The sequence below is a fragment of the Cricetulus griseus genome, assembly GCF_003668045.3.
Source record: "Cricetulus griseus strain 17A/GY chromosome 1 unlocalized genomic scaffold, alternate assembly CriGri-PICRH-1.0 chr1_1, whole genome shotgun sequence".
Taxonomy (NCBI): domain Eukaryota; kingdom Metazoa; phylum Chordata; class Mammalia; order Rodentia; family Cricetidae; genus Cricetulus; species Cricetulus griseus.
Window position 1 is genome coordinate 58,275,520 of NW_023276807.1, and position 15,253 is coordinate 58,290,772.

Consider the following 15,253-nt stretch of genomic DNA (forward strand, 5'->3'; position numbering starts at 1 on the left):
TATGGGCAAGTGTTTTGGGCAAATGACAATCCACTGTCAGACTGATGGTGCTCTTGGTTTTGTGTCTTTTTTATGTCAGTCACCTCCAAGATCTCAGAATCTGTCAGGGCATGGTGCGGGGCTGGGGGTGGGGGTGGCTTCTATGATAAGCTGACAGCAAGTGAGCAGACACCAGAATGCAAATGAAGAACTCAGTATCCTTGGTGTCAGGTGAGACCAAAGGACTGGCACCTGATGAAGTGGTCCTGGCAGAAACAGAAGCAGAATAGCAGGAGAGAGAGAGAGAGAGAGAGAGAGAGAGAGAGAGAGAGAGAGAGAGAGAGAGCCTGGTGGGGGGGTGCAGGGGTGCAGGGCAGGGGAGCTCTTCCTAATCTAAGTAGTTCAGTCATTGATAACCAAAAGAAACAAGTCTTCTGGGCCATAGACTCCAACAGCCTCAGAGCTGCACAGTGTAAACATCATTTGTAGTCACACCTGGCAAGGTCATTCTCATGTACCATTTCATCGGTGTCTCATACCCATGAGGCAGGCAGGGCAGGTGTGTATTAAACTGTCTGACAAAGGTGGAAACTGAGAAGCAGACTCAAGGGCTCTCCTCTCTCACTTCAGGTGGAATTTAAGTGACTCTCTGAGCATGCCCAGTACCGGTTCGGGTTCTGAAGCCCTGATGCTAATTTTTCTTTTCTTTTCCTTTCTTTCTTTCTTTCTTTCTTTCTTTCTTTCTTTCTTTCTTTCTTTCTTTCTTTCTTTCTTTCTTTAAGATGGGATCCCTCGTGCTCGATTTGGCAGCACATATACTAAAATTGGAACGATACAGAGAAGATTAGCATGGCCCCTGCACAAGGATGACACGCAAATTCGTAAAGCGTTCCATATTTAAAAAAAAAAAAAAAAAAGATGGGATCTCTCTATGTAACCCTCACAACGGTCTGGAACTCAATATGTAGATCAGTCTGTCACTGAATTCAAGGAGACCTTCCAACCTCTGCCTCCCAAGTGCTGGCATTAAAGTCAGGCACCACCAGCAACAGGGTTTGTCTATTTCTTGTTTCCACCCAGGCTTGTTTTATTCTCCTATCCTTAAGGTCATTCTGGGACACTTTCACCTAATCCTACAAGTGGCAGTAGTGTGTCTGTCACACCGGGCATGCTCCCACCTGCATTCAGACCAGTTAGGGTACACCTTCTAATCTCATGAAAGTATGCTGTAAATTGGCACTCAGACCCCAAAGGATCCATCCTCTGGGCTCTTGGGGCAGTGGCATAGGCTGTTTGGGCTCAAGCGAGGGGAGTGTCTTTGCTTTTCTCCTAGCCTGGCTTCCTGTCTAGACATCTTGAATGGTCCACTGCATTTAGCATGCTGAGTTTGCCTGCCAGCTCTGTCAAGCCCACGCAGTTCACTCTCCAGTGCTGCCTCCCCCTCATCAGGTCTGAGTTCTGGAACGAGAGATTGGTCACTGAGGATCCAGCCTAGGAAATTGTGTAACAAGACAGTACAAGGGAACATAAAGATACCAACATGCCTAGAGGCAGCTCAGTACCCCTGAATCCTGTCCTCATGTGGGTGCCCTCCCTTTCCTCCCACACCTGAGAGAATAGGTTGTCAAGGCAACTTCTTAAAGGCCCTACCATCCACAGTCTCATTGGTCCCCAAAGGCCACTGAACTTGGCTGAAAGGGAAGGACTCGGTTCTTGGATTGGCTCTGGGAAGATGTGAGCAGAGACTAAGCATCTGCAATATCTGACCTCCAGCCAATATGCTCCCCTTCTTGGGCTCTGCTTTCCTGGAGGGTGACATCATCCTAGCCAGGTAGAGCCAGGATGCTAGGACTTGTTTTCCAAACAGGTGACACAGCTTCACCTGCGCTGGCCCCTCTGCTGCTCCTGCCACAGGACTTTATGGTGGAGGGAAGGGGAGGTGATGACATTCTCCCTAGCCCAAGTGACAGAAGTAGTCTCAGCTCTATGGTATTCATGGTTTCTTCAAGGGGGCTTGAAATCAAAATCAGGTAAAGAAGCAAATACCAGTTGTGTGATGTCCTACAAGACACAGCTGGCTTTCTGTATCTGGGACTCCACAACCATAATTCAACCAGCCTTGGGCTGTTCCTTTTCAGCATTCCTTAAGCCATATAACATAACAACTGTTTATATGGCATTTACATTATATTGGGTATTATAAGTCATCTAGAACTAATTTAAAGACTATATGAGGGTGTGGACAGCTTCTATGGAAATACAACTAAATATGCAAAATCAACATCTTCAGGTCTTTTGCCAACCTGGAAGTAATCCCCCATGGATGCCACAGGAGGGTCAAACCTGCCCCTAACTCCTGTTAAAACAAACCAAAACAGCAGCAAAGTGGGGGCTGATGGTACACACCTGAAATCCTAACAGGAGCTGGAAGCAGGAGAGTCAGGAGTTCAAGGGCAGACTATAGAACAAGATACCCAGGCTCAAAAAACAAAAAGCCAAAACCTAAAACAAACCCAAACTGTCGGAGTCATCAACAGGAAGAAATGTTGGCTAAACTGTTAGAACCAAGAAAAGCATAAGGAGACATCTTATATGGGCAGCCACGTGCAAAACAGGGTGACCACTGGGCAGGGAATCTACTGCCAACTTCAATAACAAGCAGTTTTGCCAGAGTGGTTTTCTGTTTTGAAACCCATGTAGTTAAAAAAAAAAAAATGTATTTAGGTCTGTCTCTCCGTCTGTCTGTCTCTCTCTCTCTGTGTGTGTGTGTGTGTATGAGAGAGAGAGAGAGAGAGAGAGAGAGAGAGACAGAGACAGAGACCGAGACAGAGACAGAGACAGAGGTGGGGGGAGGGAGAGAAAGAGAGAGAGCAAGCTAAGGAGCTAACTCTGGGAAGCCAGAGGGGGTGGTGAATCTGTGGGTGCTGGAGTTACAGGTGTTTGGGGGACACCTGACTTGTTAAGTAGGTGCTGGCATCTGAACCACAGCCCTCATGGTTGTACAACAAACCCTGTTACAATTGAGCCATCTCTCTGGTCATCATACAACACTTTTTCTCAAATATTTTTATTTCACAGGTCCTGGAGAAACATTTGGCAGGAAAGTGTTTGCTGAGCAAGCTTGTGAACCTGAGTTTGGAAACACAGCATCAACAGAAAGCTAAATGTGGTTGTCTGTCTGTAACCCCATCCAATGCTGGTGTGAGATTCTGGAGACAGGCAGATCCAGGGGCTCACTGGCCAGTCTACACAATCGGTGGACCCAAGTTCAGTGAGCACCCCTGTCGGAAAAACACAAAGGGACTGGAGAGATGGCTCAGCAGTAAGGAGCACTGGCTGGTCTTGCAGAGGACCTGTGTTCTGGTCTCAGCACCCACATGGTGCTTCACAACCATCTGTAAGTCCAGCTCCAGGGGATTCGTCACTCTCTTCTGGTCTCCACAGGCACTATGCACACATGTGGCACACATATATGCATGCAGACAAGACATTCATGCATATAAAAATAAAACTGAAAACACAAAGACAAGAATGAAAACACTGAGGTGAAGAAAATGATTGAGAAAAAGGCCCAGCATCCACTTCTAGCTTCCATGTGCATATTTGTGTACGAACACACATGCTAAATTTTGTTTTATGGGGCTGGGAAGGTAACTGAGTTCTTAGATTGCATGAAACTCTGAGTTTGATCCCTAGCACCATATAAAACAGCTGTGATGGTACACGTTATCTTTGGTTACATAGCAGGTTTGAAGCCAGCCTGAGTTACATCTGTCTCAAAAAAAAGAAAAAAAAATCACTCACAGACACACACACATGTACACACAAGCACACAAGTATTTGATTATGTGTTTAGACTTAGCCAGGCATGGTGGCACATACCTGTAATCCTAGCACTTGGGAAGCTGTGGTGGAAAAATTGCCATAAGTTCAAGACTAGCCTGGGCTACGTAGTGAGTTCTATGCCAGCTGAGGGTAAAAGTGACACCTATCTTAAAAAAAAAAAAAAAAAAAAAACAGTGGGGTGAGGGGCTGAAGAAATGGCTCAGTGGTTAAGAGTACTGGCTCCTCTCCAAGAGTTCTCCAGTTCAATTCCCAGAAAACCACATGGTGACTCACAACCATCTGTAATGAGATCTGGTGCCCTCTTCCAGTGTGCATGAAGACAGGTCACTCATATACATAAAATAAATAAATATTTTAAAAAGGCGGCAGGCAAAGGAAAGTGAGGCCCCAGCATCACTTGTCTTATTGATGTTCACCTGGGTCAACATGGCTGAAGGATTATTAGAGTGTGTGTTAGGGTTACCCACTGCCAGGCTATGTGAAACAAACAAACAAACAAACAAAAATTTGCCTTTTGCTTCAGTTTTGCTGGTAGTGTTCTGAGGCCCAGTACCGTGTAGCCCTAGCTGGCCTTGAACTGAAGGTTTTCCCACCTGGGCCTCCTGCGTGGGCCGTGACAAGCAGAAAGAACACTTCTAGTGCATTCTCCCTGAGGCATCTTTAGGACTTTGCCTCACCGTTTAATATCCCCAGCCCCTGGGTGTGAGAGGGGGACACCAAGTCACAACTCGGAGGCCCTGGTTCTAAGGTTCAGATGTTTTCTGTTACTGAACTCTGGCAGCAGTCGGGTGGCAGCCAGAGAGCTACCTCCGTGTCCTTCCGGCCTTCCCTAAAAATGACAGGTGCTCATGGTCTGGAGTGGGTTCACTATAGACTCCTCTTTTCCCAGGGGAACGCTTTGAAAAGCTCCACCCATGAACGCAGAAGAAAGTAAGTGAACTGGCTGCAGGAATGGACAAGATATTAAATGGACTGGAAACTAAGGCCTAGGTCTACACTAGGCATAACAAGGAATAAAGACATCTGGGAAGTGACACCTATTTCCAACACCATTCACATTCCACCTCATCCCTGAAGCCGTTGCTCAGCGTCTGGCTCTCCCCCTGTAAACCCTTTCAACCCTCTGTGTTCCGGAATGGCATTCACTCCACATAGCATGATAACCCTAAGCATATGTGGCTTGCTCTGGTATTCAGGGACTCTGCTCTTTGTCAGTGAGTTCTTAGGAAAAACATACTCTGTGCTCTCTAAGTCTGAGGTCACAAGCAACTAAGGTCTCGGGCTGGAGAGAGGGCTCAGAGGTTAAGAGCACTAGCTGCTCTTGCAGAGGTCCTGAGTCCAGTTCCCGGCACCTACACGGCAGCTCCCAACCATCTATAAGTACAATCCCATAGGATTTGATTCCCTATTCTGGTGTGTAGATACACATGCTGACAAAAAGCCCATATAAATGAACAGATAAATCTTCAAAAGAAAGTAAGGCCTTACTAGGAAACAAACAGGCTGAGCTCTAAGGAGAGGGTGTCATGGGTGGCTTCCTGGAAAAAAATGAATCTCCAAGTGTCACTGGTCTTTTATTTTCCCCTTTGAAGGAGGCAAGTATGAATTGCAATCCAGGCTCCTCATTCAGTGAGGCTCAGCGACCAGGTCCACACCCAGGTCTTAAAGCTGGCCACTTCCTGCCTTCTGTAACCTTACTGTTTGATCTCAGCTCCATTCACCTGCATGCTCCTTCTTCCTGGGACCCTGGTCACTGTAGCCTCTTTGGTGGCTTTGCCCTTTTGACTGCCAGGCTGGTGTGTCAGTTTGAAAGCCTTGTCTGGCAGACTATAGTCTGACCTGGATTGTGAGTTATAGTTTGTGAATTGGCTTGGGCTATTCAGGGCTAACACACCCGGGTCTCCTTCTCCCCAGCTTAGTCCTAGCTGTAGTGTATGTATGCCCAGTCAACAGGCATGACACCATGGGTTCCTTGGTCTTCAAAGGTAGGAGGAGCCTTTTGTTTTTGTCTGGCAACATGTCTCCAACACCTGACTGATTCTTCCTCTTGGGTTTCTTGTCTGTCCTTGCCCAACTCCCTTTCCATTGATGGGAAAACTCTTTAGAAGGGAACACAGCTCCTACCTCCTCAATCGCTGCGGCTTCCAAGGAGCTTGGGAACTTGTCTATCACAGATCCAAAACGCCCACACAGTCTGTATCCTAGCGACTCTGGAAGCTTACAGCCCCAGCCTGTCTGTGGCTGTGAGGTAATATTGGGACGTGCATTTTTGTGAATGTGTGTGGGTGTGATACAGAGTTGTATATTGTGTTTAGATAATAATGGATGTCTATTGTGTTTAGATAATAATGGATGTCGGTGTGTATGTGAGTTCTATATACACCTGTGTGTCTTGTGTGTGTTACATGTATGCATGCATGTGTGAGTGTAGGTGTAGGCGTCATGTATGTATACATGAGTAAAAGCTGAGTCTGTGCAGAGGAATCGTGTCATGGCTGCTAGTATGTGTGGGTGTGACAGGGCATGAGTGTGTGCTGGTATCTATGTAGGAGATAGAAAGATAGCTGTGCAGCGGTGGCGCACGCCTTTAATCCCAGCACTCGGGAGGCAGAGGCAGGAGGATCTTTATGAGTTTGAGGTCAGCCTGGTCTACAGAGCGAGTTCCAGGACAACCTCCAAAGCAATACAGAGAAACCTTGTCTTGAAAAACAAACAAACGAAGAAAAAGAAAGAAAGAAAGAAAGAAAGAAAGAAAGAAAGAAAGAAAAGAAAAACAAAACAAAGTTCTCTAGCCTAAAACTGGGCGGAGTCAGGACTGGATCCTGGCCCTCTCAGATCACAGCCTGGGGTCGGGGGAGCTTTCACTCCCCTCTCCTGTCTACAGTTACCCCTCTAAACACCAGTGAGTCCTCCACAGTTCAGTGGGCAGTTGGACATATTACCAAGAGGCCATGTCACTTCAGCTCCTTCTGGAGACAGTTCAAGGAAGGTCACTCACTGCTGCCCTCTTCATCTTGGTCCAGTCCTCTACTACCAGGGACAGGGCCAACCATGCTTGAAACATTTGGAGTCTCCTAGACCCCACAGCCCAAGGAGATGAGTTTGGCAGCAGACACCAAAAGGTAAGAAACTGCTGACACAGGCCGGAGGTTGTGCAGGCTCTGCCGAGGTGATGGATGAGGAGCTTTCAAGTGAATCGAATAGAAAGTCCATGCATAATACATCTTTATGGGAGCAGGTCCCAATTTGCATCCCATTAAATAGCTGAGGTCTCAGAGGCCCCAGAGTACAACTCAAGCCTCTGACAGAGGGAACCCTGAGAGGGGAGGTGACTGGGCTCAGAGGCAAGGTTAGTGGACAGGGCTGTCCCTTCATGTCCTCTCAGTAGCCCCAGGCTTGACCCTAGTGGTTTTGGGCATGTTCAGCATCCCCAGGCTTGTCATAGACAAGCCCAGATTTCCAAGGTTGCTGTCATTAACATCCATTGTCTTGTTGTAGATCAAGAATAGGGAGGAGACTAGTGTGTGCCTCGGTTTACAGAGATGGAAATGGGACCTGAAAGGCTTATCCTGGCAAGGCTAGTGGCTGGGACAGTGATACACAGTAGCTAGGAGGTATGGCATGTTGCAAAGCACTTATCCCAGAGAGTTGGGACATGTGACCAAGGTCATTCCAGTTTGGCTTTCCCTACACCAGCCACTGTGTAGCCTCTGCACCTAACCATTCTTCACTTCAGTTTTGTGACCTGGAAAGGAATTGTCTGCTCTGCAGAGCATTAATGAGCTTGTGGATGTACCCTGGAGACCTCACAGGGCTACAAAACTAAGGAGGGTCCCTGAACCCCATAGGCAATGCTACAGTTGAGGTGGATCTGGCCCTGGACCCAAGTTAAAGATGTGTGGGGAGAGGGAAGACAAGATGGAGCCCAGGATTCAATCTTTTGTTCTTCGTCTATTCTCTCCATGCCCCAGGCTTCCTCTGCAGTCAGCCAAGTTGGTGGCAGTAGTAGTTGGGGCTGGCCAAGTGGGACCTCAGCTGGGTGTCCTTTGGTTTCCTTTCTGGACAGAGAAGTCTAGGTGGGGAGGAGCCTGGGCAGTGGTCAGTACAGCTAAATTGGAGCTCTTGATATTTTAAGAGCAGAAAAGAATTCTGGAAAAACTGGAAGATGAGCCAGGCCTGGGGGGAGGTGGAATGTAACCCTCTGGAGGAGGGGCTGACTGGGACCAGATGCTTGGGCCACAGTCCACACCCTTACTGTCCCGAGGTCATTCCCAGCTCTTTTGTTTTTTCTGCTTTGCAGTGCTGGAGATAGGACCCAGGGCCTTGCACATGCTAAGTAGCCGGTCTAGACGGAGCTGCACCCCCAGCCTGGGTCTTTCCCTGGGTCTTAGCTGAAGATGTTCTTGGGGGGCGGGGGCTTATGTCTCTGCTCCAGGATCAAACCCCTTTGTGTGCACCACCCAGGCCCCACTGGGCTCTGTTCTTCTGGCCACTGGCCTCTTTCTTGTGTTCTGTTTTCCCCATGCTCTGACTCAAGGCCTCAGACAAAGGTCAGGGTTCTATGAGGCTATCCTTCCTGCGGTCAGGTCGACTGGTGCTCCCAGACATCATTGAGGAGGAGAGGCTGGAGGCTGTGGCCAGGTGAGTCAGCCCAAGGCCCAACTCCTTGTGGGATGGGCATGGCCTTGGTGATGTGGCAGGATAGGGTTTGGGGGAGGGTTTAGTTTCTCATCTCTCAGATTTATACAGCTGCCTGATGCTGCATAGCTCAGGCTGGCCTCAGACTCTCAGTAATCCTCCTGCCTCAGCCTCTCAAGTGCTAGGACTACAGGCATTTGACAGCATGCCCAGCTCCATACTGCACATTTTATATGACATTAATGGAAATGAATTGTCTAGCATATTAGGACCCTAAATGTTCTCCAGTTTTCCTCTCAATGATGAGGGAGGCAGTGGAGCAAGCTTGTACAGGTGTGGAGGACATCATTTGGTAACACACCTTAATCTGTAGAGGATGGATGTCCCAGCAGGACTACAGGGATTGGTGACCCAGGCACTGTCACAGAACTGACATTGCCAAACAACTTCAGGTACTAGAATGTCCAGCTATACTTCCATTTTCTTTGTTATTTTTTTTGTTTGTTTGTTTGTTTTGTTTTGGGTTTCTCTATCTAGCCCTTGCTATTGTGGAACTAACTCTGTAGACCAGGCTGGCCTTGAACTCAGAGATCTACCTGCTTCTACCTCCCAACTGCTGGGATTAAAGGTGTGTGCCACCACTGCCCATATTTCTCCCAGTCCCATCATTTTTGGGGGGTGGCAAAATGGGAGGCATGTAAGTTCAATAAAGGTGCAAATGGGCAATGGTGGCACATACCTTTAATCCTTTTTAAACTCAGGAGGCAGAAACAAGCAGGTCTCTGAGTTTGAGGCCAACCTGGTCTACAAAGTGAGTTCTAGGACAGCCAAGGTTACAGGGAGAAACTGTGTTTCAAAACAAACAAAAAAGGTGAAAATGCATTTTATTTTATTTTATTTTGGTTTTTCGAGACAGGGTTTCTCTGTGTAGCTTTGGAGGCTGTCCTGGCACTCGCTCTGGAGACCAGGCTGGCCTCGAACTCACGGAGATCCACCTGCCTCCTGAGTGCTGGGATTAAAGGCGTGCGCCACCAATGCCCAGCGAAAATGCATTTTTTGTTTTTTTGTTTTAACTTTCGGTCTTTTTTTGTTCTTGGGGAGGTGTTAGGGGCTGAGTCTTGTGCATACTGAGCAGGGCGGTTGGTCTGCTATTGAAGGTATACCTTGAGTTCCTGGAGTGTCTTGCAGTCCTAAGCAGATTGTGAAGGTCTAAGATGTTGTTGCACTGCAATTGTTCTGCAGTGTGGTAATAACGTGCCTCTGAGTCAGGATGTCACACTGATGTCTAGATGTCCAGCCTTGAGAATCGATACCAAAGCATACGAGGTCCCAAAGCCCAGAAGAGGTATCTTGAGGCGCTAAAAATCTCCAGCATCGCCAGGCGTTGGTGGCACAAGCTTTTAATCCCAGCACTCGGGAGGCAGAAGCAGGCGGATCTCTGTGAGTTCGAGGCCAGCCTGGTCTCCAGTGCGAGTGCCAGGATAGGCTCCAAAGCTACACAGAGAAACCTTGTCTCAAAAAACCAAAAAAAAAAAAAAAAAAAAAAAAAAAAAAAAAAAAAAAAAATCTCCAGCATGTGGGGTAGGGGCTTTTCACCCAGGTCTTCCTCGGGCTTCACAACTGGTCTATCATCGTCCTGCCAGGGATGGGCATTGTTATTGCTATTTTGAGATGGTCTCTTGCCACCCAGGATGACCTAGAGCTTCTGATCCTCCTGCTGGGAGCTAACCCTGCTACATGCTAGGCAAGCACTCTACCAGTTGAGCCACAACCCAGCTAGGTTGATTTGTGCCTATAGGTCTTGCTATATAGCCCCAGCTGGCCTTGAACTCACAGCAATCCTCTGCCTCAGCCTCCTGAGTGCTGGATTATAGGGGTGCTCTACCATGCCCGACTATTTTGCAATTTTTAAACAGACGGGTTGATGTTTGTGGCTCTGTCAATAACCTCAACAATAATTCTTCTTTCCCAACAGACTGTCTGCTCGGTTAGATAGGACTGGTTGAGGTGCTGTCATAGCTCGATCCCAGGACATTCTGCAGTGGCTATTTCCAAAAGTCTTCTTCAGTTTGTTCTATCAGATTACACCAATGCATTGACTGCCTGCATTTGAGGGCAAACTACCGCTTTATAATCATTGTATACCTGTCTGTATGCTCCTCTGCTGATAGGGTGGCCTGACCTCTGATTACACCTTCAGTTCTGTGGTTAGTTGCCTGTTCTTGTGCAGGTTTTCATCTCTTATGAGTCAGAATGTGGAATAGTGAGCTGATGATCCCGTGGCAACCAAATGAATGTTCAGTCTTGACCAAGCGCTGCTTCATGTCCTTACATATATATTATTATATTATTATTATTGTGTATATGGTGTGTGTGTGTTTTGATGCCCACATGCCATGGTGCCCTTGCAGAGGTCAGAGGACAACTCTGTAGTCAGTTTCAGTTCTCTCCCTCCACCTTTGTGTAGGTTCCAGGATTTGAACTCAGGTTTCCAGGCTCATATTGCAAAGTTCTGCAGTCCACCAGCCCTCTCCCTGGCTCCAGGGTCCAGAAGGTACATTCAGCCTGTTTGCTTTTGCTATTGGCTCCCATCCCCATTGTTTTTCTAATAGATTTTGGCTGTTCAATTCTCAGGTTTTAATGCAAGATCACTATAATTTTCACAGACCAACTAGATTGCTATGATACTCATTCACTTAGACTTGCTGCACTTGGCAGTCATGCATCACTCTGTTGTCAGTGTGACTGTGACTTACTGCCTTTCTACCTGGGGAACTGGGAGGCATAGATCACTGTTCATTAACATGATGACATTCTGTACATTGTCTACTGTGTTAGGACAATCATGACAAATGGCAGCAATTACCCAACATTTCTCTCCTCTCCTCTCCTCTCCTCTCCTCTCCTCTCCTCTCCTCTCCTCTCCTCTCTCCTCTCCTCTCCTCCCCTCCCCTCCTCTCTTCTCCTCTCCCTTCTCCTTCCCTCCTTTCTCCTCCTCCCCAGTCCCATTCCCTTCCCCCTTCCCCCTTTCCCTCTCCCCTCCCCTCTCTTCTCTTCTCCACTTTCCTCTCCATCCCCCTCTCTCCCCTTCCCTCTCTCCCTGAGACTTAGTCTTATTATGTTGCTCACAGGCTAACCTTGATTCTTGATTCTCCTGCCTCAGCCTCTGGAGAGTTGAATTACAGGTGCACACCATCGTGCGGCTTCCCTTCTTAATTTTGTCCATGGTGTTTGCTGTTCTCCCTTCCTCTTTACTATCTTACTCACCTCAATGGTATCCACTGGGTGCGAGGCAGTGAGAGGTGTAGGGTAAACAGAGGCCCAGCTACTCTCTTTGCCCCTGCTGAGACAGGTGGGTAGCACACTGGAAGGTTCATCTCACTCAACTTTAGAGACTTAGCTCCAAAACAAAACAAACAACAACAAAGGAACCTCGAAGACCCAGAAAGGATTCCTTTGAAGAGAGAGGGGACTGTTGGGGAATTGTGACTCTCATGGGACAACCTATAAGGTTGCAAACCTTTTAAGAGTAGGGGCTAAATCACACACACACACACACACACACACAGAGAGAGAGAGAGAGAGAGAGAGAGAGAGAGAGAGAGAGAGAGAGAGGGAGAGAGAGAGAGAGAAGAGAGAGAAGAGAGAGAGAGAGAGAGAGAGAGAGAAAGAGAGGTTGGTACAACCTTCCAGTTTTTTTTTTTTTTTTTTTTTTTAACAATTGTTGTCTTCCAGTTTCTCTTTGCATTGGATTTTCCTGAGATTCCCCTTGGGGTGGGTAGGGAGAGTGTGTCAAATTGGGGCCGTGCCATTTGAAAAGGTTTTCCTATATTATACTATAATCTGCTATTTACAAAACCAAAAGGAAAAGGACTTAGTACTTTTAAGTGCAAATCAGAGCGTGAAACACCTCCTGGGAGGCTGAGAGATGTTGATTCTGTATCAGTTTTCCCAGGGGTGAGGGAGGAGCTTGCAGGCTTTATCACAAGTTGTTCTTTCACAATTTGGTTCAGTTTACATTTCTTTTTGGCAAGGCCCATCTTGCCAGGGAGCGTAGAGACCTGGCTGGCCTGTCAGGTATACCTAATGGATTTGGAAGTGAACCATTTTCTGGCAGACTAGGGAGCCAGCTAGTGCGGCTCTCTGCTTCATTCTCTGACTTTGCAAAAACAGCTTTTCATCACACTGGCTGTAACGGCTGGGAGAGGCTGCATGGATGGGTGCCTAGACCCTTCGTGTCACAGTAGGGATGGCTGGATTTGTGGGATAGATATGGGCAGCGAGACCAGGAAAGGTGGAGGAGGGAGAGGAGGGGAGGAAGACGAAAGGAGGAAGAGAAGAGGAAGAAGAGGGGAGAAAGAGGAGGGGAGGGAGAGGAGGAGGGGGAGGGGAGGAAGGAGAGGAAGAGAAGGGAAGGAAGAGGAGAGGAGGAAGGGGAAGAAAAGGAGGAGAGGAGAAAGGGGAAGAAAAAGAGGAGGGGCAAAGAGGAGGAAGAAGAGGCTCAAAACCAAAACAAAAACTAACCAAACAAAACCCCTGAATACTGACACGATTCCTTTGGAAAGGTGGGGCCAGTGGGGAGTTGCAACCTAACCCCCTGGGACTCCAGCTCAGAGGCACAGCTGGGCAGTTCAGTGAACCTGTTAGTAACATGAACTTGGTTGCTCTATTTCTCAGCTTTGGCTCATGCATTATTTACCTGGCATAAGTAAACCTGCTTCTCCTGCTGTTGCCTGGGAAACCACTTTGATTCATCGAGTTCTCTTATAGTCTCCAGTAAAAATGCTCCATAGTGGGAGGGAGGAAGAGGCAATCCCAGGGCCCAGGGGCTCAGGGTATGGAGCAATATGGGGAGTCCCTATTTCCCCTGGGGAGAACTCATCAGGAGAAGTATAGATTGCAGTACTGGGAACCCCAAGGCTGTCATTTCCTGGTTTGTGGGAGTGTCCCTGCTAGGTGCTTATGTGAAAATCCCAAGGAGAGAGGTGAGCCTTTTCCAAGGCTCTGTGGCGGCCACAGCAACGGGCAGAGATAGGCATCAGTCTGCACTGGGTCAGGAGAGAAGGGAGTCAAGTTTCCCCGGGGCTGTTTCCCAGCTATGTCAGCCTTGGGGAACCAGTTTCAGGAGTACAGATCGAGTGGTCCTCCCTGCTCCAAACTTCACTTGAGCTCACTTTCTGGGAGCACATTTTGGATCACACAGCTGGTGGGGGTGGGGGGAGACTTAAGAAGCGATTGGGACTCAGGGCTCAAATCTCCGTGTTTTTATTTATAATGTGCTTACCCATATGTTACATAATCTCCCTGACCCTCAGTTCCCCACCTGCATTAAAGTGTTTTGGGGAACACTTCATTGAACCCCATCCATGCTAGGTGCGAGGCCTGTGCTGTGGAGTAAGGGCGCAGCAACTTTGGCCTCACATTGCCTCTGCTGGACAAGATTCTGACATCACCACCACAGAGCTCTTTCTCTTTATTGCCATTGATTTTTCTTTTCCTCCCTTTGTTCTATTTATGGCTTCTTGGCTCTTCACAATTGCATTATTCCTTTAGAAGCAGGCTGGAGGTAGAGAACCCAGCCTGCTTTGGGCCCACCCAGCCAGTGCGGCTCTTCTGGTCTGTGACCTTGTTCTCTTTCTCCTGGGTGAAACACACCTGTAGATCTTTCCCCATTCCTGGAAGGAAGTTACTATTTGTCAAAGTGAGTGAAGGTGTCTGCCCTGGGGTGCAGACTCCAGATCTGTCAAGAATATGTTTACAATGATCTATGCGCTCGCCAAGTATTTAAACAACAGTGTTCAGTTGGAGAACTTTGATATTTTTGTAAAACATAAAGAGATGGTTTAAAAGGGAGTTCCCAGCTGGGAACATGTCTGGCTGAGACAAGAGGATCGAAGGTTCAAAGCTTGCCTGGGCTACTTAACAAGACTTGACAAAAAAAAGCAAAAGGGCTGGAGTAAAGATCGGAGATAGAGTACTTGCCTAGCCTCAATTCTACCAGAAACACAGATGCAAAGCAAACCCCCAACTGTCTCAGGTACACCTTGCTAGATTTTCTTTTGTCCTTCCTCCTGGGGCTATTTTGCTTATAATCAAGCTTATATTTAAATCTTTACTTAACTCTTATTGAGATTATCACATAAGCATCCTGGCATTTTTAACATTTCTGCTTTTCAAGTAGGTGCTAAATGTCTCCCAAGTGACTTATCTCCACTTCAGCCAGTTGACCTGCTCAAGGCCCCTGGCATTCCTGTTTTCTGTTTCCGAAATGGCTTCAGGGCCCTAGATCTGACTTCATGTAGAACTTGTTCCTATAGGATAGATGTTTCCAATCAGCCTCTTAAAGGTACATCTAATTTATTCCAAACTAAATAACAAATGAAAGAGAACATAGGTTGCCACAAATTGAGATTCTCTTGAGAGGTCGGAGAAGGAATTCCTCCCTGAGGGAAGAGGCATCCACAGAAGCAAGGGTGGAGGAGGTTCCTAGGCTGGTAGCTCTGTCCAGGAGCTTCTGCCAGGGAGACCAGATCCTGACATCACTTGCATTTTTAGTGAGTTCTTACCAAGTGCTGAGGGTGTGCTTGGAAAGGGGCCCACTTGCCTAAGCAGAAACCAGAAGAGGAAGACGGGAACAACTAGGAGGGTTCGAAGCCATAAAAGGAAGCCTGACAGTGTAGCTCAGTGGTAGAGTATATTATGGTGGTGGGGGTTTCCAGGAAAGCATAAGAACAAGGGAGACAACGGGCATGTGAAGTGGTGGGAGGATATACATATACTCACAGGTGTG

The 15,253-nt window shown here is 47.6% G+C and overlaps 1 non-coding gene across 1 annotated transcript; it reads left to right on the plus strand.

The window, feature by feature from the left end:
- Positions 1-773: 773 nt before the first annotated feature.
- Positions 774-880, plus strand: LOC113833469. Its single transcript, XR_003481160.1, has one exon. It is a non-coding gene; the product is annotated as a U6 spliceosomal RNA (small nuclear RNA).
- The last annotated feature ends 14,373 nt before the right edge of the window (positions 881-15,253 follow it).